At 40.4% G+C, this 24710-nt stretch overlaps 1 protein-coding gene across 1 annotated transcript in view; it reads left to right on the top strand.

Moving 5' to 3' along the window:
* LOC138568836 (ATP-dependent translocase ABCB1-like) overlaps positions 1-24710 on the top strand; it is a 615126-nt gene that overhangs the window by 419640 nt on the left and 170776 nt on the right. The gene's annotated exons all lie outside the window — the stretch shown is intronic.

The following is a 24710-nucleotide window of genomic DNA, read 5'->3' as shown; positions in this document are numbered from 1 at the left end:
AGCAAAAGAGCTGGAGAGCTCTAAGGTAGAGGGAATTTAGCACTTGGGGGAGAAATCTCCCTAACCGATACTCAAAGAGAAAGAGAGGGTTTTGATATAGAGGAGTGGGACCCAGATTTGGAGGACCATGTTTATTATATCGGCAGAGGGGGCACTTTGCACAGATCTGCCCACATGGACAAAAGCAGCATTATGTCCATGGGGGGCCCAGGTATATTTCCAACCCATGCAGCCAGAGCTGCAGCCCAGACATCCACAATTACAGCCAGTTCAAGCACAAGTGCCCTTTATGTGGACAATACAACCTATAGTGCCTGCAGTTGCCCATTCACCACACGTAAACACAGAGCAACAGACGACAGTACCACAGTAGGCATTACAGGCTGAAGCACAAATATACCTGCAGGTGGACAGCACATTCCTGGCTTAAAAACAGTACCACACTACACAGGTGTTACCGGTCTCGAAGGTAACCCATTCCCATTTCCAGGACAAGGCCCAAATGCCCAATAGGACAGCCCACAGAAGACATGTGTGTGCCCAATCGTTTCAGCAACTGAAGACCCTGAGGAAGAACCTTAGGTAGCGGTGAAGATTGGACAAAGCTATTTCTCATTTTTGGTCAGCACTGGACCCACCAAATCACTGCATTAATGTGGGTGTCGTTCTCCTGACGGACAAAGTAATGGACATACATGGATTTTCTGGAGCCATGGTTCTTATTACAGAAGATTTACCACTAATGATAGCTACACAGCAAATAGTAGTGCCCTGTTATACTCAAAATACACCCCCATCAACATATTAGGAAGAGACATCATGAACAAAATAAAAGTGACAATACCATTTTCAGAAAAGGGCATAGCATGCTCGACACCCAGTATCTTTCATGAGCAGGTTGCAGCTTTCATACAAGCATATTGCGCACACAGCAATTTATGCAGGTCACCATGCCACCCTGAGATATTCCTCTATGGGGTACAAGTATTGTTAGGATGTGTACCCAGAATGAAAGACAAGGTATTCTCATTGGCCACAGAATGCCTGTTCAGACCTGCCGTGCACAATAATGTAATACCAGGAAAAACACTTAGAATACATTTAGAAGCAGCACTCACAAGGAAGGATATGGTAGTATTATTCGGAGTGGACGAGGAGGGTATGGAGTGGTGTGCAGTCGTCTGCATTTACGTGACATAAGACTAACTTCACTGATGAACAGCTGTTATCAGAGGACAAAGGGACGGGGGAAATGGTATTTCAGATATGCATCCCATGTCAGGTTAAAATTGAAGAGAGAAAGATCACGCAGAGGATGCAGATAGTGAGCATGATATCAGTTCAGTTGAGAGATTATTTGAAAAAAGTACCAGAGGAACTATGGACCAGTGGGCCCATGATGTAGGGTTGTTGAAGGGAGTAGGATGCAGTCTGCATTAAAGTGAAGGAAGGGGCATTGTTACACCAGTTTAAACAATACCCACTACCAGATGAAGCACATGATGGTATATATATATATATATATATATATATATATATATATATATATATATATATATATATATATATATATATATATATATATATATATATATGCACTATGGCGACAGGGCATAATAAAAACATCAAAATCCCCATGTAACATGGCCATTTACCCTGTAAAGAAATTGAAAGGTGGGACCTGGAGATTCATTATGGATCATAGAATACCATAGGATAACATAGTGGAAGTAGAATGCCCACTCATACCAAACCCAGCCATAATATTATGTAACATATCCACAGAAGTACATGTTTCACAGTTATTGATTTAAAGAATGCATTCTTTTCCATCTTTTTGCACCCGGAGTCACAGTATCTCACTGCATTCTGTTGGGTATTTGTGTAGATTTGGGGCCTAGCGGTGTTTTCTTACCACCAAAAATAAAGTAATTTAGCAATAATCACTCCTTCCATTTAGATTGGGTTTGGTGTTATAGTGGTAGCGTGGCTATGCATTATTTCAGTACAGAGATACATTTAGTTGGTATGCATTTTGTTGTGGTATAGTGATGAGCATAATTTATTTGTTTTATTTGTGGCCCCAACATACAAAATCCCTTTCTTTTGTTTAGACTGTTCTTGTGATCTCTAGAGGCCTCAGGCTTCTATATTATTCAATAACACCACATTTTCATATGGAGTGCCACTTATGGCTGTTATCGCTGATTTATCTACACCAGTGAGCTATGCTTCCATAAAGTATTCACAACAATGTGGTATAATCACTAATTTATTTACATTAGTGAAACTATTTCCAGAGGCCTCTCTGTCTGCTGACTCATGTACGTCCAGCAGACTATCAGATTGTGTTCACTCAGAAGTCACACACACATATACTCTGAGTGGAACCACGCACACAGCGATTTATAATTACTCATAACATAACTTTTTCCACATGGGATGCTTGGCATATATTACCTAATAACCTCCCCTTTTATCAGGTGGTATGGGCTAACTGCACCAGAGAAAAACAGAAGCAAATAGAAGCCTTTACACAGATTGTGATTTACATCAGTTTCATTTAAAAAATCATACATTACCAGTTTTGCGAGGCAGTCTTTTCTAGAATAAACATAAGAGAAACAATTGCAAAATAAATGGCATTTCATTAGATTCTTTGGAACAATAAAAAGCACAGTGCATCAGTTGACTTGCATTTCTGAATGGCAACATTAGAATGCAGCTATCGCTACGCTGCCTGACTGAAATAGATTTCATTCACACACCGCACTCTCCCTTTGTGTAAGATAATTACCAGCAAATTGGAGCTGTTCAGCACGCGAACTCTCTGGCTGGTAGCTTTCTTTAAATGGCTCAGGGCTTCCTTTTAGAGCACCCGGCGAGGACATGCAGTTCCAATCTGCACTCGTTGGTCCTCAAGCCGGTGCTAATTGACGGGAATCTCCAGCCTGTGAAGGTCAGCAGTGCACTGGAACGACGCCCCTCAATCAGGCTACCCCACAGCAACTCCCGCCAAGCCCTCACCGAAGCTGTGCAAAATGTCCACTGCCTTTCTTCCTCCCCGAGATGCACCAAGAGACCTCTGTTACAGCCCCTAATGTGACGTGCATCCAATAAAAATCTATCATGTCATACACTCCTTCTTCAAACAATAGCTCACTTTTCAGTAAGAAACTGTATCCACTAATTTCCTGCTTATTCGAGTTTTGTTTCCTTAGCAAGGACCGTGAAAAGCACAGAGAAAGCGAAAGGAAAAAAACAATTCTGAACGTCCGTTTAAAATGAGTTTCAGCCTGCCTCATTTTGCACTTGGAGAACACATTATGATATTAATAAGTTAGAATCATGTTAGTACTGTTAGTTATATTAGTTCATTAATCCTCTAATGTGTCTCCTTCAACAGAGGCATTTCAGGTGAGAAAAAAAAAATGGTGCCTTTTTAAATGTGAAAAAAAAAATGATGTGTTTTTGACTGAGTAGCCTGTCTTCATTTACATATCCATATGTTACACCGGAAACACATGGCTTGCTGTACCTCATTATAGCAATAGATTCATCCCATGCAGTGGTGCTGCACTCCAAAAACACGCTATATATTGATCCCATGTAGTGGCGCTGCACTCCAAAAACACGCTAAATAATCCTACATATCCCCTCCTGTTTCTGAGAATTTTGGCCATGGTCCAAGCCACAATTGGAAGAAATCCAACTTGCTCCCTTTCTTCTTTTTAAAATGTAGCAATCCAACAAAATCAATACTCATATGTGAAGAAATGAAACTGAAAAGTCACTGTTCAATCATCATAATATCAAAATTAATCTTTGAGTCCATCAGTTCTTATAAAATATTTTACATTTTTCTTCCCAATGGAAGTGTCCATAGTCCAGTGTTTCAATGTTATACTTGAAGTTAATCATAAAACAATAAAATAAAACAAATAGGTAAAATAAATAATTAACATAAAAGATCAAAATAATTAATTAAAATAATAAATACGTGGAACTACATTCTCCGGGACACTTGTCTGCCTCTGATATGTCCCGACCGGCGATGTCACATCATTTGGTTCATTTGGGTGCTCTTCCATCTTGGCACTCTTGGATCCTTTTTCCATAGAAGTTATCTTTTCTTTGGCATTCCGGTTATTTTGTCTTCACCTCCACTCGGAGTCAGGCATCATTTGATCTTCTTCCAGGGCACTCCAAGACTCCCTCATCTCCCGTGTCCTCAGGTCCCATGAACTCCAAGTACAAATATGTTAATATTCTAAATCAAATAGAAAAGAAACAAATTAAGTATATAGCACAATACTAACTTCACCCTTTTGCCAAAAATAAAACGTGCTTTGTAAAACATTTCGCCCCTTTTCTCTCGCCTTCTGAAATTAAGTACAGGTTAAAGAGAAAACAAACACACATAAAACAGCATTCAATATTTAATACATTTTCATTTTGCACACCAACTCCATAAATTTTAGCTTCCATTTTTTTTATATATATATATATTTACATATGTTACAGTGTTTATGTGCCATTATTATAATCAACCATCTTCATTTAACTTCTCTGCCACTACTATTGACTAGACCCATTTACTTTACCTTTTTATGTTCAAGGGACTTTATCTGTTTCTACACGCTCAAGTTGTTTAATCTCATGTCTGGGGTGACATGGTTTAATTTGATTCATGTGAACAAACTGTTCTGTTGCTGTTTGACCTTCAGTCTTCAAAATTTTATAGACCACAGGAGAGACCTTATCTATAATTCGAAATGGCCCCTGCCAGGCTGCTAGAAATTTGGAATGTTTCTGTTTACCTTTTCCAAAATGAAATTTATACACCTGATCGCCCACACAATATTCCTTTACTGACGTCTTTTTATCATAATATGACTTTGCACTGTCAGCAGCTCTTTCTAAATTTTTCTGTACAAAAGGAAATGCATGTTGTAAATGCTTCCTCAGTTCATCAATGTATTCATGAACTGTGGATGCGCTCACACGTGTTTGCTCATGTGTCCTCTATAGCAGGTGTTGTGGTAACACCATTTTCATACCTGTTAAAAAATCATGAGGGCTAATACCTGTTGATTTGGCAGGAGTTGATCTGATTGCCATCAAAACCAAAGGTAAGCGTAAATCCCAGCTGGAACCTGCTTCTGCCACGAATTTCTTTAAAATGTCCACAACAGACCTATTGCTGCGTTCAATTCCCCCCGAAGAAGCCGCCCGATACGCGATATGTAGCTTTCTCTTCACACCCAGTATTTGCCATACCTTACTCATTAGCGCACTTGTAAAATGACTTCCTCTGTCTGATTCTATTCTTTGTGGCAACCCAAACCTTGAAAACACATGATTCACCGGCAATGTGACTGCTGTTTGCGCACTACAATCTGGTGCAGGAATACACTCAATCCACTTCGACATCAAACACACCACACTTAAAATATAACGGTTCCCCCTGCTCGACCTCTTTACAGGCCCTACATAGTCTATTTGCAAATCTGACCATGGAAGAGTTAGGCCTCTTTTCATTAATGGAGCTCTATGCATTGGTGAAGCAGGTTTAAATTGGGCACATACTACACATCCTCTAGTATATAATTCTACATCTTGGGACATATGTGGCCAATAAGCATAATCTTTTAGTATTTCCATTGTTTTCTGTGAGCCTCTGTGGCCTGCAGTTATAGCATCATGTGCATGGTGTAGCATTAACCCTCTGAATGAAAGGGGCACCACCCACTGTATCTGTCCTGTTATGGACTCTCTAATCATGAGTCCATCTTGTAGTCTTATTCGTTTTTTATTCTTTAATAGCACCCTCAACTCTTCTTTTCCCATGCAATCATTTTCCGTTAAAGGGTTTTGTTCAGGATCTATCAAATGATTATAATAGATTCCCAAAATTCGATCATTCTTTTGTGCCTCAATCAGATCTGCATCAATTTGTATTTCACCGAGTAAATGTTCAATAGATAGTAATTCTCCCATCACAACTGCAATTTTAGCCAGGTAATCTGCCTTATCATTTCCCTCCTTATCCTCTCCTGGAGGTTTTACATGCCCACAAATTTTCCTCCAGTATATTGTTAAATAATTTTCTGACACCAATTTGTCTATGGCTTGTATCATTTTTCCATGTTTAAGTGGCTTTTTGTTGTATGTAATCATGCCTCTCGCTTTCCAGCCAGGTACGTATTCCACAAAGCTATTTCTTGCGGAATCAGAATCAGTCATCAGGAAAATTTCACTGAATTTATTATCAACTGCAGTAGCAATTGCTTTATAAATGGCTGCCAATTCCGCTACCTGACTGCTCCTAGCACCAATTCTCATCCCTATACTCGGGATACCTTCACACTTCAACCAGACATGTCCTATTCCTGACACTAATTGTTTATCATTGTCATTTTCAATGTGAAAGCACAACTATCAACATATACAGTTGGCAAGTCCTTGCATGTTTTTTCATCAAAAGCTTTGTGAGGTGATTGTTCAAATTCCTGCAAATTAGGTTCCACTTCTATTTCATTTGACACTGGTTCAACTGCACAGTCATGTAAATCTGCTAAACCTTGAGCAATACCGCTTTTTTTATTTTGGCCATATCTCACTTCTATAGGAAAACCTTGTAATGCCAGCGTCCATGAAGTGATTCTGGATTGTGCTGGATTACCTGACCTAATTCTTTTACTCTCTAAAAAATGCAAAGGTTGATAATTTGTCTCAATAATCAACTTTTCTCCCTGAACAATGGGGCGGAAATGTTGTAGCGCCCAGACAGTGGTTAATAGGGCCTTTTCACATTCATTGAATTTCATTTCAACTTGGGAAAATGCCTTACTTGGATATGCAATGGTTTTGTGATTCAAATCATGTTTTTTGTGATAACATTGCTGACATACAATGTTCAGAGAAACCTATTTCTATAAAGAAATAACTATCCTTTATAGGGTATGCTAAACATGGTACCTTTACAAGACATTCCTTTAATTTAGCCACTGCCTCAGACTGCTCTTTTTCCCATTTCCAGGGTGTATTCAGTTTAAGCAGTTTAGTCAATGGTTGAGTGATTTCAGCATAATTTTCAATGACCTTTCTGTTATAGCCTGTCATTCCTAATAAACTTTTTACCCCTTTCACATTTTAGGATCTTTTAGTTTCTGCATGGCCACTATTTTCTTCTTTTGTGGATTTAGTCTATGTTCAGTCACTTCATGGCCTAGAAAATTCACCTTTCACCTTTTTCTTGCACCATTGTGCTTTTTGTAAAGATACTTTGGCGCCTGCTTTCTGCAATTGCTTTCTGCAATTGGCCAAGAACATGTCTTATTTCATCAAAATGGCTTTTCAAGCTATCATTTTTATCAGGATATCATCCACATAAATTATGGTTCCTCTTTCTGCTGCATCAAAAATATGCCAAATTCACTCCCACTATTGACGTACCCGAATGGAGTTCTAACCCATGCGTATTGAGTCTTATCAAATGAAAAGGAAAATAAATTCTGTATCTCCTCTGCCAATGGCACACACCAATATCCAGAGGTGAGATCTAATGTGGTGAACACTTTTGAACCATGTACCTGAGCTAATCCCTGATCAATGAATGGCAGTGGCCATCTGGATACTGGCACTCTTTTATTTAACTCTCTCAAATCTGCACACAGTCGCCATTGACTGTTTGGTTTTAACACACCTAAAATAGGTGTATTGGATTTGCAATGAATGGGCCTGATGATTCCCTGCGACTCCAAATTTTTAATAATCTCTGCCAATGATTCTAAACATGCCAGCGGTAGTCTATACTGGCGTACAAATACTAGGCTTCTGCTACACCCTTCCGGAAGTGTGGCCACATGTAAGTTAGATAGCCCGCAATCATAAGCATCTTTTGCAAAAACATATTTAAACTCCATAAATATCTTCCTCAATTCATTTCTATCCTCCTTGTTGTCACTTGCATCCGCTAACAAAATCTGCTCCTCTACCATTTTGGAGAATCCTGGAAAATGTTCTGGCATGGGAATCTCGGTGCTTTCCTCTAATTGTGTGGCTGTGTCTCTTTGTAAAGCTGCCACTTATTAATGTTTTGGCATATCAGCTTCCACTTCAATGGGCTGATTTTCTATTTCATTTTAATTTAAGTTAAATGTTATGCAATCCTCTTGATGACAGCATTTCTATCCTCCTTGTTGTCACATGCATCCGCTAACAAAATCTGCTCCTCTACCATTTTGGAGAATTCTGGAAAATGTTCTGGCATGGGAATCTCGGCGCTTTCCTCTAATTGTGTGGCTGTGTCTCTTTGTAAAGCTGCCACTTATTAATGTTTTGGCATATCAGCTTCCACTTCAATGGGCTGATTTTCTATTTCATTTTAATTTAAGTTAAATGTTATGCAATCCTCTTGATGACAGCACACTGTCTCGCTTGAATCATAAGGGTACACAGAATTAATTTTAAATATCCATTTGGGCTGAGAGTCCAGGTATTCTGGCAATTCACCCTTAGCATCTACATACTTTTCAGGGATATTTCCAATCACCATGTTATTTAGATCTGCTGTGTAATGTGATTTTTGTATGGCCATTCCTACTGGGGAGTTTTCCTCTAAATTAATATTCTGACAAACTTTATTATTCACTATATTTTTTACAGACCCTTCACCCACATCTACCAATGGAATGTATTCATAATCCAGGCCTTGCTGTTTTATGGATTCATTCAGACACACAAATGCATCAGAATATTTCATCTGCTGTCCATTTTTGCATTTCAGTGTTATTGCAAACTGCTTTGTGAATGCATGGATAACAGTATCTTTCCTCATTTGTAATTCAATTGCATAAGGGACCATCTGTGCGCAATGATAAGCCCTTCTTTTGTCTTCAAATTCAGGTGCCGGCCCACCTATGCGTGACCATATCTTTTGATTAAGGAAATCTAGCACCATACACATTCTGTGCATGATGTCATTGCCCATGTAAAAGTCATTTTGTGTTCCACACACTATCCAAACATTATGGCAAATTGTTTTTTGTCCAATGCTAATTTTCAGCATGCATCTACCTGCAATTCGGTTTTCAAAGTCTGGACCGTCCAAACCAGAGACATACTGGTTTTTAATCCTAAATTTCAGGATCTCCTCCCTTTCCATTATTTTTTGCAACAATTTCTCATTAATGAAGCTCCTTTCCTGTTCAAGCGCAAAAGTGGCTTTTATTGTTTTAGAATAGTCATTTATCCCAACATGAACCCATGGTTGTTCATCTTCCATGTGTATTTCAGCAAGAGTCGTAATGTGTTTTTCTGAACCAGCTCTAGGAGCAGTATTCTGTTTGCATGTCTTCCCTTTTAAATAAAAACGTAAGGTGTGCTCATCTATGGAGGTTTGCCATTCTTTCCTTGGGTCTAAGTATATTTGTACAGGTATTTATTTTATTTTCACTCTGCATCTTGTCTTGAGACATTAATATAACAGTGACGCTAGGTTTGCAACTATTCTGGAGATACACCTCCACTGCATCATTTGTTTTTGCAACGGTGTGACATTCATTTATATTGCTGTTTTGTGATTTTAGTTTCTTAGGTTTCAATGGTTTTTTGGTTAAGGTCCACAGTACTCCATTCACCTCATCTATGAGCGGAGATAATCTTTTCAGGCAATCTGTTCCCATCAGAAATGGGATATCACAAATGGATGTGACCAATACCTCCTGTTTCATTCTGTGTTTACCTATCTTTATGTCAACCTCGGTGACGCCTATAATAGGCACCTCCTCCCCGTTAAAATTATGCACTGGACCTTGATTCTCCTTTACTGTGATCTGATTCTGCGGGGATCTCCCTTCATTGATACTCTTTACCAGTTCTTTAGAAATAATTGTGGCCTGTGTGCCAGTGTCAGTCATTGCAAATGTTTGGCATTTTTCTTTTACAGTGATGGGAGCATAATACCTGTCTTCAACTTCCTCTAACACACATAAGAAATGTGAATTCTTACTGATTTCAGAGCTCACCTTTCTCAGGCCTTTTTCACTTTTGGCTAAGCACATTGGTAAATGGAAAGACATTTTTCCTTCCTTTTTGCTCATTCCTGTGTGAGAGACTTTATTCATTTCCCCATGTTCAGAGGTTTTTTGGAGTGTGACCACCATTCGCCCATCCATCCAGGTATCATCAGAGGTCACACTACAACCCTCCAACTGAGCATGTGTAACAACATCACTTGGCAATTTGTCATTGTCTAATTATGTGCATTTGTGATTATTCAGTATGGTACCAGCCCTTTTAACCTCTTCAAAAATATGTGGTTCAAAGAATTCTTCAGGTGATTGACCTGTACCCTCCTTTTGAGCATTTATTTTTCCTGCCTGTGTTTGGTCATTGTTTTGATTGCCCAGGGAAGGAGTTATAGCATCGCCACTTACTCCCGGTTCACTGGTGTTCCCCATGCATGAGTCATTTTTCTTAAACCTGTCTCTTTGTTCTTTTGGATTTTCAGGTTTTCATATTTCATTTGTACATATCGCCAATGTTTGATTTAGTTCTAGGTTAAACCGTACCTCTCTTTTAGAGGTATTTGCATTTTCTGTTACATGTTCATGTACTGGTATTTTCACTTTTAAATCATTAGGCATCTCATAGTCATTATGCAAAATTACATCAGAGCAAACTGTCTTTTTGGCGCTGCAGGTATCATAAGTTTTCACTTTTCAGAAGCCCCCTGATCATTGCTATGGCCTTCTGCCCTCTCCTTTAATGACTGTTTTTGTGCTGAACAGAGCTTTCCAATTTGCTTAGCCAACATTTTCACTTGGGCCTCGAGGCACTGGAATATTTCCATCTCTCTAGAATCCTCTCTCTGTGGTCTAGATCGATATTGGTTGTTTTCTCCCTGATTGGATCTATTCTGATACCTCTCAGGAGAATGAATTCTATTGGGATTGCTCCTGAACTCTTGATTCATTTGTGGAGGGGAGTGGGGTGCACCCATCCTTTGGTTGTAGTCCCCTGGTGGGTGAATCATTGTACTGACGTGACGTGTAGTTCATATTCTGTCTCATGTCCTGTCTCTCATGTGATGGGTACTGGCCCCTATGTTGATTCCCATTATCAGCAAATCGATCCACATATGGGGTCTATCCTGATTACCATATATCATGGTATTGGGATCAAATCTGCTTTGTGTCCCCAATGTCTGATAGGGACCATCATTTCTTTGATCCAGATTTTGTCTCTGGTTATTGTTCATACCTGACATATCAGGTTGATAGCCTGCCCAGGGCCTATCTCCTAAGTACCTGGGCTGATGTAGCTCTCCCTATTACTAGGATCATGTAATTGGAACATTGGTGCAGTGTGTGATGACCTTTGTTGATTACCCCTCTGTTCAGGTGGCAAATTATTTTTACTTGGACTTTGAGCAGACTCAAGGGACATTTTGGCTGACCTGATTTCCATCACTGTTGCTGAGGGTCCTTTAGATTTAGGTTTAGTATCTTTCATTTTATCACTTTCTCTACCCTGACAATAGAGTACCTCATATAGTTTTGTGCTTTGGTGTACAATCCATTCCAGGGACTTGTCACGGTCAAATTCACAGACCAATTGCGATATGATGTCTTTCTGCAGCCCATAGAAGTAGGCAGTTTTAAACTCATTGGAATTGGGGTCAAAAGATAAATCAAAGCGAGAAAATGCTCTTTTTAAGTCTGGTAAAAACTGGCGAGGGGATGTATTAGGCCCAGCAGTGATTGTGTAAGCGACTTTCTTTGCCTCCTGCAATGACTGGAAAGGAGAAAATGACGCCTAATCTCTTTTTCTAACTCCGCCCATGTCATATTCTACTGTTCATTCAATCCTCTTATAATACTGGCCGTCGAGGCATCTAAAGTTAAATGAAAATATTGCCTGTACTGTTCCTTAGGTATCTGGAGGGCTTTAAAAATGTCATGAACCACTTCTAAGTGATCCTCTATGCAGGATTCCCCTCCTTTTTTAAATGGTTTGATCAGGGCTTTAATGGATTTCATTATCTTTATGGGGCTACTTGTTGCAATGCATGGAATTGCACTACTTGGTGACTCAACCCTTGTTCCAGGTGTATGGGATTGGTGGCAGCCCCCAATGCGAGTATCAAATCCCCCAAGGGCGCTGCAACCAAGTTCAGTCACTGGGGCACTAGCCCTTTGGGTAGAAATAGAATTCACCTCAACTCCATTGAATGTGGTACCCTGCCGCCTCCCCTGGGACTTGGGAATGCACATTTGCTGTTCTAAGTCCTTACACTTTTTAAGGAGCCTGTTTGCTTCGTTTTGCAAATAGTTGTTTTCATCACTCATTTTATTAATTACCTCCTGCATGTCGCACATTTGCATTTGGCACTCATTAAATTCTTTATTCCTCTTGTCTCTTTCTTGAAGCATTTTAACCATTTCTTGTTCCGCATTTTGGAGGTCACTTTCTTTCTCATAATGTTCTTTTTGTAAAATCTGCATCTCTGACACAACCTCATCCTTATCTTGTCTAATGTGATCTACCAATGCTTTTCAGTGTACCAATTCTTGTTCACTGTCCTCAAATTGTTTCTTGCTTTTGGACAATTGAACATCAAAATCTCTGCATTTTAACTGCATGTCTTTTTGGCATACATCCAATTCTGCTCTTAACATTTCCTCTTTTGTACTTGCCCCATCTAAGTCAGTCTTTAACCTGTTAATTAGCTGGGTGTCATTTTCTTGCATTCGCAGGGACCTATTAAAAATAAACCAGATTTTGGCGCATAGCCGTATCAAACAGTCTTTCTCTGCATTTTTATCAGCTGCATTCAATAACCTTAGAAGGCAGACCTGAATTATGCTGCCTTCTGCAAAAATATTGTCTAGTTTTTCTTTCTGCACCTCACCCTGAATGCGGTCATGCCATTCTGAGGTACTATTCGATGACCACGTCCCATGTGCAAATAACTTTAACTCTAAATATTGTACTAGGTCTGAGAATGTGGTTTCCCTTTGAGACATTCTGAAATTCGCTGCTATTATGAAATGGGTTCCCTTTAATGTACAGATGGCGGTGTGAGAAACACTTGCCACGCCCAGTAGGTGCTCTATGACCACTTTCCCAGCCTGCAACACACCATAAATATGTTGGGTATTTTGTGTAGATTTGGGGCCTAGTTGTATTTTCTTACCACCAAAAATAAAGTAATTTAGCAATAATCACTCCTTGCATTCAGATTGGGTTTGGTATTATAGTGGTATCATGGCTATGCATTATTTCAGTACACAGATACATTTAGTTGGTATGCATTTTGTTGTGGTATAGTGATGAGCATAATTTATTTGTTTTATTTGTGGCCCCAACATACAAAACACCTTTCTTTTGTTTAGACTGTTCTTGTTATCTCTAGAGGCCTCAGGCTTCTACATTATTCAATAACACCACATTTTCATATGGAGTGCCACTTATGGCTGTTATCACTGATTTATCTACACCAGTGAGCTATGCTTCCATAAAGTATTCACAACAACATGTGGTATAATCACTAATTTATTTACATTAGAGAAACTATTTCAAGAGGGCTCTCTCTCTGCTGACTCATGTACGTCCAGCAGACTATCAGATTGTGTTCCACTCAGAAGTAAAACACACATATACACTGAGTGGACCACACACACAGCTATTTATAATTACTCATAACATCACTTTTTCCACATGGGATGCTTGGAATATATTACCTAATAACCTCCCCTTTTATCAGGTGGTATGGGCTAACTGCACCAGAGAAAAACAGAAGCAAATAGAAGCCTTTACACAGATTGTGATTTACATCAGTTTCATTTAAAAAATCATACATTACCAGTTTTGCGAGGCAGTCTTATCTAGAATAAACATAAGAGAAACAATTGCAAAATACATGGCATTTTATTAGATTCTTTGCAACAATAAAAAGCACAGTGCATCAGTTGTCTTGCATTTCTGAATGGCAACATTAGAATGCAGCTATCGCTACGCTGCCTGACTGAAATAGATTTCATTCACACACCGCACTCTCCCTTTGTGTAAGATAATTACCAGCAAATTGGAGCTGTTCAGCACGCGAACTCTCTGGCTGGTCGCTTTCTTTAAATGGCTCAGGGCTTCCTTTTAGAGCACCCGGCGAGGACATGCAGTACCAATCTGCACTCTTTGGTCCTCAAGCCGGTGCTAATTGACTGGAATCTCCAGCCTGTGAAGGTCAGCAGTGCACTGGAATGACGCCCCTCAATCAGGCAACCCCACAGCAACTCCCGCCAAGTCCTCACCTAAGCTGTGCAAAATGTCCACTGCCTTTCTTCCTCCCCAAGATGCACCAAGAGACCTCTGTTACAGCCCCTAATGTGACGTGCATCCAAGAAATATCTATCATGTCATACACTCCTTCTTCAAACAATAGCTCACTTTTCAGTAAGAAACTGTATCCAATAATTTCCTGCTTATTTGAGTTTTGTTTCCTTAGCAAGGACCGTGAAAAGCACAGAGAAAGCGAAAGAAAAAAAAGAAATTCTGAATGTCCGTTTAAAATGAGTTTCAGCCTGCCTCATTTTGCACTTAGAGAACACATTATGATATTAATAAGTTAGAATCATGTTAGTACTTATAATTATATTAGTTCATTAATCCTCTAATGTGTCTCCTGCAACAGAGGCATTTCAGGTGAGAAAAAATGGTTCGTTTTTAAATGTGAAAAAACAAATGATGTGTTTTTGACTGAGTAGCATGTCTTCATTTACATATCCATATGTTACACCGGCAACACATGGCTTGCTGTACCGCATTATAGCAATACATTGATCCCATGCAGTGGTGTTGCACTCCAAAAACACGCTATATAATCCTACAATTCCCAAATCATGTGACGTGGTTCCAACATACTCATGTACCACAAAATAGCAAGGGTATTGTGAATCACCCAGTGTGTTCAATAGGGTCATACAGATGGAATTTTGCAAATGCATAGCATAGTCATCCAATATGTGGAGCCTCAAGGACACAATACCCTGCCCTAGTACAGTGGTCTCTTAGACCCAGTAATGCAACACCACTTCCCGTGTGAACAGGCACTCGCCACACCATTTACCATTGAGAAATCAGCAACAACAACAATGGGCTGTGCATTCACACTTTATGTGGAGCATTCCCTTTTTGTGATATTAGAAAAATCAAAGTCACGTTAACAAAGTTATTTTGTCCAATCCAGAACAGAGTTAGTGAGGTATTGGGTTGTCAGACGAGTGACATTAATAGCACAGCCGGTGGAGGTACGGCAGTATGTGTACGACTGTGCATCATATACAGACAGTATTGGGGAGCCCATAGAAAGAGAAGAGATGTTCTTTATTGATGTGTCATCAATGATAGATTCAAGCATGGGTTGCTGACATACGGGTACAATGGTGGTTTGTTACCAGGGAGGGGAATTTAAGTTTTGGGCTCAGGTGAGGTTGCCACTACGCTATTTAGCACAGGCAGCTGAGATGACAGCTCTGATAATGGCCGTGAATATGGCAGAGGGGCATGCCATCTACATTGTTTCAGATTCTGGCTACATCACATCCACAGTGTGTTCAGGATTGGCCTGCTGAGTACTGGAAGAGTGCTGACTCCCCCGTAAAACATATACAGTTATTGTCCAAGCTATTAGACATACTTCCCCTCCCAGCAGAATTGCCGATAATAAAATGTGCCACCCATACCAACGTCACAAACACAATTTCACAATGTAAAGATAGAGACAAAAGAAGAAGCATATTTACCATTAAACACAACACTGTTCATCCCTTCTAAAAATGGTCAAGTGCCTTTGATGGCATTGTTGCAAAGGCAGCAGCCCACACTCGCAGTTCATGCTGAATTTGCAAGAATTCGCAAATTAATTTGTAAATAACTCTGTAACATGGCAGAAATTTACAGCAGGGCACACACTAAAACATTTTAAGGCAACTTTACCATGCCCAAAGATTTTTTTTCCAGCATTTGTATATTGACTATGTCAATATGAATGATTGATGTATCTCTTATAGGTACATGATCATTGTTGCATGTCCTTTTTCATATTGGCTTCAGGCTGTGAATTTTTCCCAGGGTGGGGGATTTATGACGTGCTGAGATCCGACAACAGACAACACTTTGCCAACAATCTTTCTAACGAGGTAACCTCCTTACTAGGTATTAAACCCAAACCTTGGTCTGCGTATCATGCTCAGGCAAACAAACTTGTTGAGTGCCTCAATGGCCTGCTTAAAGAGCGTTTTGTCAAGCTGTGACACTTGCCAAGAATTGGCTCTATTGCCTTCCGTTCGCTTTATTTGCAATGCACAATTCCCCTAGCACAGATCACCATTTAACTGTGCACTAAAATTGTCACTTGCAGGAGAATAAATGTGCCTCTCACTCCTGCATGTAAAATGTCAAATGCTTACAGCTCTGCCCACTCCTGGGAGATGAATTTAAAGTATATTTAACTGAGTTCACCAAATCTCTCAAATGCATCTCACGCCAGGTGAAACCATGTCAAGGCAGGCCTACTGACCCAGCATCAAGCACAAACACTCCATCAGCACAAGAAGACGTTTACAGCAAAGCCTCCTCTTTATCCAGGTGACATGGTTCTAATATGCATCTTCATACAATGTAAGAAGAAACATACTTTGCCGGTCTCTTCATTGCAATGTAATGCTCCCCAACAGCAGCGAAGGTAGGGGAGTGGTGCCCATGGATCCATCATGCAGAGGTCCATTGGGACAAGGCCGGCACTCCCCTCACAGACTAAAAGAGGAGGGGGGCAAATGTTTGGAAGTATACACCAACTATCCATAACATTTTTTCTTCCTTCCACCTGCAGAGAAAACATGTGACCGAGCTGAGGGAGTTACAGCAAGCAGAAATGGCAGGAAGATGGACATGGTATAAGCTGTGTTGTTGTAGTGTAGTGTTTTTGTTTTTTTGGTTTTAGGTTTATTTAATTTTTAGTTGAATGGGAACAGCTTGTCCCTATTAGGATTAATAATGAAGGAGTATGCCATAAGCAAGATGTTTAAAATTCTGAATTGTTCAAATATGGCATCAAGGACAGTAATGGAACTATGTCTGGCAACATCTGGTATAATAACATGAGACGGGCGGGGCGAGAGATGGCATATGACAATTGTTTTGTGTGCTCTATTATCCCATACATTACAGAGGTGCTCAAACTCTTTATACCTCAAGGAGTGTCAGTTGAAGAGGGGGAGTTGTGATGCTTGTGTCCTTATGTAAAACATTGTGTTTGTTTCTGGGTCACCCGGTTACTGTCCAGTGGATAGATGAGGGAGAGGAAGCATATGTCAACTATTACATGAAACTTACAAGAATGGTGAACAAAGAGGCCTGTATTAAAATATGTGACAGAAGCGGTGAAAAGGGGGGAGCAACTGTTCACAACCCAAAGGTGTCACAACACCGTTGGGCACAGTATTCTGTGAATGATGCAATGTAGGGCAGAAGGATTGGTGGGGTTTGACGAAAATGTGGTTAGAAAAATGCGTGACAGCAGTCTACTAGTTTGGAACAAACATGGTCATGCTGTGACATGGATTGATGGATGGATTCAAAATCGCAGACTGTAATATCGACAATGAGCTCAAGGTTAAGACTCTTGGTGTGATACTTGACCAAGAATTGTCCATGAAAAACCAGGTGAATGCTCTTGTTGCCGGTGCATGCTGCCATCTGAAGAGCGTAACTCAATTACAGCCCTTTTGTCATCAGCCAATCATGCCATAGTGGCGTGAGTCATTATAGAGTGAAAGTGGACTAATGCTCTAGCCTACTGTTAGGAATCTCTAAACAAGACATGACACGGTTGCAGGTGATTCAGAACAACGCAGTGTGAATTGTTGCAGGTCTGCAAAGGAGAGAACACGTCATGGAGGCCAGGAGAGTTTTACATTGGATTCCCATACGCAGCTGCATTATCTATAGCGTAATGTGCATTACGCAAAACTGTATCTCTGGGCAAGCCCCCAAGTATCTGGCCAGCCGTATCTCGCCTTTATCCGTGCACCGCAGAGTGCTGAGATCTAACAACAATGGCCTGCTAGAAATGCCAAGAGCGCATCGTTCCTCTATTGAGCAGAGATCCTTTCCACACGCTGCCCCACAGATTTGGAACACCCTTCCATCAGACCTTAGATCCTGCACTAATTTACAGCTCTTCAAAAACAGACTGAATAGAGGCTTATTTGAATAAACTCATCTAATCTTGTGCTTTCCATCACCTCCACGCTTCTCTGTTGACTCTGTCTTTTGTGTGTTTCATATACTGTTGGCGCCCCATGCCTACAAGTTTTGTCTTGTGCGTGGTATGAATAAAAGAAATTTAAAAAAAATGAAAAAAAGGCAACCTATACAGGAGGGTAGGCACTGCAGATAGATGGTGCGCATGCAGGACCCTGGCATATGTCCAGCTTCTTTCAGATTGGGGAGGAACTTGCTCCCTCGTCACCCTACACAGCCCTGCCCTGGCGGTGCGCTGTTCAGAACTCAATGTGTTTACCAATCATCCTGCATTATTGAAATAAGATTAACACAATAATAATGAGTTTAGTGTGGCTGGGGGTGTATACATGACCAGCCTGATCATTGTACTTCAAGAGAATTCGCAGGGACAGCAATTATTGTTCTCAAAGATCATTGGACAGACTGGCTGCTATTCAACCTTAATATTGTTTATTTTTCAAAGCATCCACCTTCTTTGCATCATTGTTAGTTCCAGGTGTCTAGGCAGCGGCCAATGCCAAATGGGTGAAAATCACCCGCTATGAAGTATTACAATTGGTGAATTCAACAGAGAACAGCTTAAACACAGTGAGGGAAGAGCTACGGATGGTAAGTTTAGTTGCCCTCCAAAACATATATATTTTGTATTTTTTAACAGCAATGGAGGGCGGAATGTGTAAGAAGATTGGAAGTAGCTGATGTACTTTTGTGCCTGCAAATGATGCAGCCAACGGACGTTTGATGGAGTCTATTGAGGAACTGCACACGCTCCATGAGACTATGACAAATGAATCAAGCCCAACAGTACCTTACAACAGACTTGCTTGGGTCCCCATGTGGTTGACAAACATTTTTAAGATAACTGTCCCAAACCTCTTTGTTTCACTCATCCTTTTGTGCATGTCAATTACGATTAAGGATTTGTAAGGGTTAAAGGGGACTTGGGAAATATATGATGCCCCTGAATCTTGACAGGACCAGGGGACAAGACACACAAACACACATAGATATGTCTGAATATGGTCCCACCAGAATGCTCACAATGCCAACCCAGGATGTAGATAACTATGAGACCTTTTTGGTAGACCGTTCAGCTGATGGGGAAGTTTGTATGATAATGGGTTACTCACCGGAGGAGTATGAGGCCTAAGGGGAGAGTTTGCATAGGGTAACAAGCATATGGATAACAAAGGAAAAGAGCACAGAGTTGCTGGACCAAAATGTGTCAATCAGTAGATCAATTGAAGGGGGGAATGTTGTAAATGTCCAGGTTCAACACTACCAAGAGAGACACATGTACCAATGGCACAAGTAACGTGGTAAAGTTGAGGGTAACATAGTGGGCGACATCGAGGATGGGGACATCATTGATCACGGCACATCTTTCATAAGGGGATACAGAAGCCGGTGCAGCATGAGAAGTCCCATTTGTTGCAGGAGAAGTAGCTGATTCAGGTAAATCTATTTCAGGTATTGCAAATGCTATATGTACAGTATGTGTAGTAGTACAAAACAAAGGAATCAATAGAAGTAGAAGCATGTTTTGTAAGTGTTATGATTGAGGTAAATATATTTCAGGTATTGGAAATGCTATATATATATATAAAGTATGTGTAGTAGTACAAAACAAAGGAATCAATAGAAGTAGAAACATGTTTAGTAAGTGTTATGAAAATAGTAAAAGCGCACATTTAAATCTACAATTCTTCTGACTTTAATAATATTAATTGAACACAATCTTTTCTAAATTACATTTTATTTAGAAAAAAATAACATTTAATAGAAAGTATGTACCTTTTTGCATTGTGATATTGTCAGATCTAAGAATTCACAGTTTGGTCGATATACAAAAATAAAATCAGTTACTTATACTACATACCTACATTTATAGAAACGATATATGAAGATTAGAAAGTAAATCTTTAATTGCAGACATGGCAATTGTATTAATAATATTTTAGTCATTTATTTCAAAAAGAAAATATATATTTTCATTCCAACATAACAGGTCACTGTCCAAAGTTTCCAAATGCGTATATACTATTCTTCATTGTAACAGTGTCTGTATGTACTTAAAATTGTACACTGTGCATTACATATAAAGAAACAAGATCCAAATGCAATGTACTGCGTAAATATGAAGTATGTTCATATTTGTTACATAACAAGACAGAGTTCTCATATTTCAAAATGTAATTAACTAAAGTAGTGATACCAGTGGTGTCATGTATGATGTAATTAGTGATGTCACCAGTGATGTCATTGGTGGTGTCATCATTGTTGTCATGCGCTGCACAACAGGGGGCACACCATTAATGTGTATTTGCTCAACATATGATTGCTGAATTTCAGGGGTTTTGCTGCATTCAATCTGATCACCATACCTCTCTCTTAACCAAGTTTTTTTTCACTGAATTTAAAAGGTTTTATGGTGCAAGGCAGATGGAGAGGACTATTATAAAGTCACATGAGTGTCGGTTAGGGCAGGATGTAGTGTGTGAGATCTTAGTCACTGAATAAAGTCACCAATATAGTATGACACTGCATGCATCATATAACAATGAATATATTGTAATCAACTGTAAAAATGACATAGTATGTTATGGCTTACGATTTAATAAAACAAGATAACCTTGCATATGGCAGGTACCCATTTTAAGTATCACAGAACCATATGTCACTGGGCAACTGACAGAGACAGAGGTTTATTTTTCTTTTCGGAAATAAAAGAATGACTATGACACATTCTTAACATAGTAGTTGTTTCATTAAGTCAATCGAAAGGAGCATGACCACATCACGGATGAGATTTAGGATGAGTCAACCAGATGACAACAGTGGATCTCGAAGTTGATTGAAATCAGAGTGTGTGCCATTGATTAGTGATGGAAGCATTGGATGAAGGTTGCAATCGACTAATAATTGATACCGAAATCCACCTTGCTTTTATGCTTAACATTTGCAAAGTGGAGCCAATATCCCTCTATCATCCCATGGCGTGAGGCTGGCAGGATTCGATTTTCACAATGCTGACCACCTTTATCATGGAAACCGACCACTGGTGTTCACTGTGGCTTCTTTGCTATGCCATTGCTAGTTTCTGAACATCCTTAACTCTTAAAGCTCCCAGCTCTAGTCATATATGGGCAAGATCCTCCATCCACAGATGGGTGTGGGAGTGGGTGTCTGAATGGTTGAGGATTTACTGGAAGGCTAAATATGAGTGTTCAGTGTTATGTGGTTGCTCATACTGCTGCATGTGGCCAAGGTGCTGCTAGTTTGTGGAGTCCCACCAATTATCTAGGCAATGTAGGTACGCCAAGAGATGTTGGTATCTCAGGGAAATGTAGGTGTGCTTACCAATTCAAGTTGAAGGTGGATCATGGTAGATGGAACTTTAGGTGTACAGGATGATGCAAGTTGGCAGAATTATCTGTCAGTACAGGTGTGTAAGTGTACAGGTAACTGACGTGATAACAATCTATTGTGCGTGTGGTGGACAAGTGTGATTGGTTGAGGTGAGGAAAGATAGAAGAGGTTTAGGAGGAAACATAAGCAAGAAGATAATGTAGATAAGAGAAATGGGTTAGAATGATGAAGTGGAAAGGGTGAATTTGAAGAGATGTGTAGATGAGATGGGAATGGAGAAAACATTATAAAGCGAGGGGGTTGTGAATGAAAGAGGAAGCAAAAAGGAGAATGGAGAATGGAGTGTGAAATAGCAAAGAACAAAAGGGGATATGGTGTTATCTCCAATAAAGAGAAAGAAAGAGTAACTGAACACTTGAAAGAGTACAAATGGCAATAAAGTCCAGAAAGGAAAAAACTATGAAGTGCTAAAAATAAAGCTGGCTACAGGGCAAAAAACAAAATGCATTTTCACAATGCTGACCACCTTCATCACGGAAAACCACCACTGGTGTTCAATGTGGTTTCCTTGCACTGCCATTGCTAGTTTCTGAACATCCTTAACTCTTTAAGTTCCTAGCACTAGTCATACATGGGCGAGATCCATACATTTGCCAAAATCAGCTATACATAAACAGGGCTAGATTAGGCAAAACACATTAGGCAGAACCATATATTAAAATTAGCAATTTTGAGTAGCTAAACAAAGTGCTCTTCGGTTCATTAACATGCTCTAGACAGGTTTTCACTGTTTCCAATCCAATCTAACTCGTTGTAGCTGCCCTTCAGAGTGCAACAGAAAAATATGAATACTCATGAACTCAAACTCGTCTCTTTGATTCATCCATACCATGCATTACAAAGCATAGCAACACGCAAGGTCTTATCTTCTGGAACGTCATTCCGTTCCAAACCAGCGGGAGAAGTGTCCAGCACATGCCAAGTCACCCTTGCTTTATATCACATCATCTGCCTTTTCTAGGTGCATATGTTAAATTGCTTTGTCTCTGTAAAGCAATGCAAAACAATTATTATGGTGGCACGCTATGTTGCTCCAAATGTTTTATTGAAAAGGGGGGGGGAAACAAGGGAGAGAAAAAACAGAAAAAAACAACGATCTTACTAGGCCCAGTGACATTTAAGAAAGCGCAAGTGCATGGGAAAGGAAAATGGGGGAAAAGTGCGAAGCAGAGGAGAGAAAAACAAATAAATATTAAATAGAATACATAATAAACAAGGGCTTTAAACCATTGTAGTGCACCCAGCAAGTGGCAGGTGAAAGTTAGTCAGAAAGGTATATCTGTAAGTGCAGATGAAACGTGGGAGGGGGACTGTATGGGTACAGATACAGAACCCTAGTGCAGATGGTGGCCTTGCAGGAGGGTGGCAGGGTGAGCAGATACCTGGGCCCGAAAGAACAGAGGGTGGCCAGGTGCACAATGCCATGAGAAGAAACAGATCAACAGAGGAGAAGGGGGGCAAAGGCAGAGGCAAAGAGGAAGGTCTTGAGAAGTTTCCGGAACTGAAGATGTTTTTCCTCAAGTGGCCGGGAGGCTGTTCCAAAGGGAGGCACCAGCCGAAGACAGGGATCTACCCCCAGCTCGTTTTTTTGCAAAACGACTAACCCTGAGGAAGTTAGAAGTAGAGGAGTGAAGGGCTAGAGAGGGGAGGTATTTACGGAGGGATAGTTGAAGGTATATTGGACCCAGGCCCCAGAAAGCCTTGTGGACAATGCAGAGGGTTTTAAATTTAATCCTTGCATCCACTGGGAGCCAATGAAGGGATTTCAAGGCTGGAGAGATACGATCCCAGGGCTTGAGGCCAAGGACAAGTCTTGCAGTCCTGTTCTGGATTAGGTCTAGAGGGCAGAGATTGGAGGCAGGTAGATTTAGGAAGAGGCTGTTACAGTAATCCAGTTTGGAAAGAACCAGAGCTTGGGAGACTGTGAGCTTTTGAGGGAAGGAGAGGAAAGGTAGAGTACCTCTAAGGAGGTGAAGTAAAAAGTTAGATTTTTTGGAGACATCAGAGATGTGTGCGGAGAAGGAAAGTTTAGAGTCAAAGATAACCCCAAGGTTCTTAGCCGCGCAAGTGGGGGTGGGAGGAGGGCCAAGGGAGGCCGGCCAGAGAGTGAGAGGAAAGGATGGAGATGGTGTACCAATAAGGAGGATCTCAGTCGTTTTGGCATTTAGACATAGATCATTGGCGGCGCACCAATTTTGAATGGCGATTAGACAATCTGAGATGAGGGAAGGAGAGGAGGAGGCTGAGGGAATCCTGAAAATGAGTTGAGTGTCGTCAGCATAGCACTGGAAAGTTGAGCAGAACATTGAGATGCAGTAAACAAGAGTTGCCAGGTATTGGTTGAAAAGCCAAGGTGAGAGGATACACCCCTGGGGAACATCACATGTGGAGAGGGAGATAGAAGATAGGAAGGACCCAAGTTGTACCTGGGAGGGTCGATCAGAGAGAAAAGAGGTCAGCCAGGCCAGAGCATGATCAGTGAAACCGAGGTTGTCACGAAGACGATTGAGCAGGGTGGTATGGCAGAAGATTTCTGGGTATGAAGCCTGTCCCTGATACTCAAGCAGGCGCACACCATTGTGAAATTCAGATACCATGTGTGAATGAATAAGGGGCACTAGGTACATTCCCTGCAGGTCACGATATGGGATGAGCAGTTTGTTCACTGCATTCTGTGCATGTTATGGTTTACATGCACAACCTCTTTATTTTCTAAACTATGCAGTACTTCTCATCTTGCGTTGATGCATGAATGCCCAGTGAGACCTGTGTACTAAATATGACGACTTTTGTCATTTGAATGTGGTCCCCATATTGGTATATGGGGCAGAAACAAATATGTCAAGTACCCTATTCCACTGGAAACAACTGGCCGGTTTTGGAAAAGGGTGTTGGGCCTGCCAAAAAGTACTCCTGTACAGATGATTCGTTATGAAGTGTGCCTGCTATGCTTAAATTCTATGATTCTT

The sequence above is a fragment of the Ambystoma mexicanum genome, chromosome 2q (assembly GCF_040938575.1).
Source record: "Ambystoma mexicanum isolate Mex_15411 chromosome 2q, UKY_AmexF1_1, whole genome shotgun sequence".
Lineage (NCBI taxonomy): Eukaryota > Metazoa > Chordata > Amphibia > Caudata > Ambystomatidae > Ambystoma > Ambystoma mexicanum.
The sequence above is the reverse complement of the archived record's forward strand: the minus strand, read 5'-3'. Positions and strand labels throughout refer to the sequence as shown.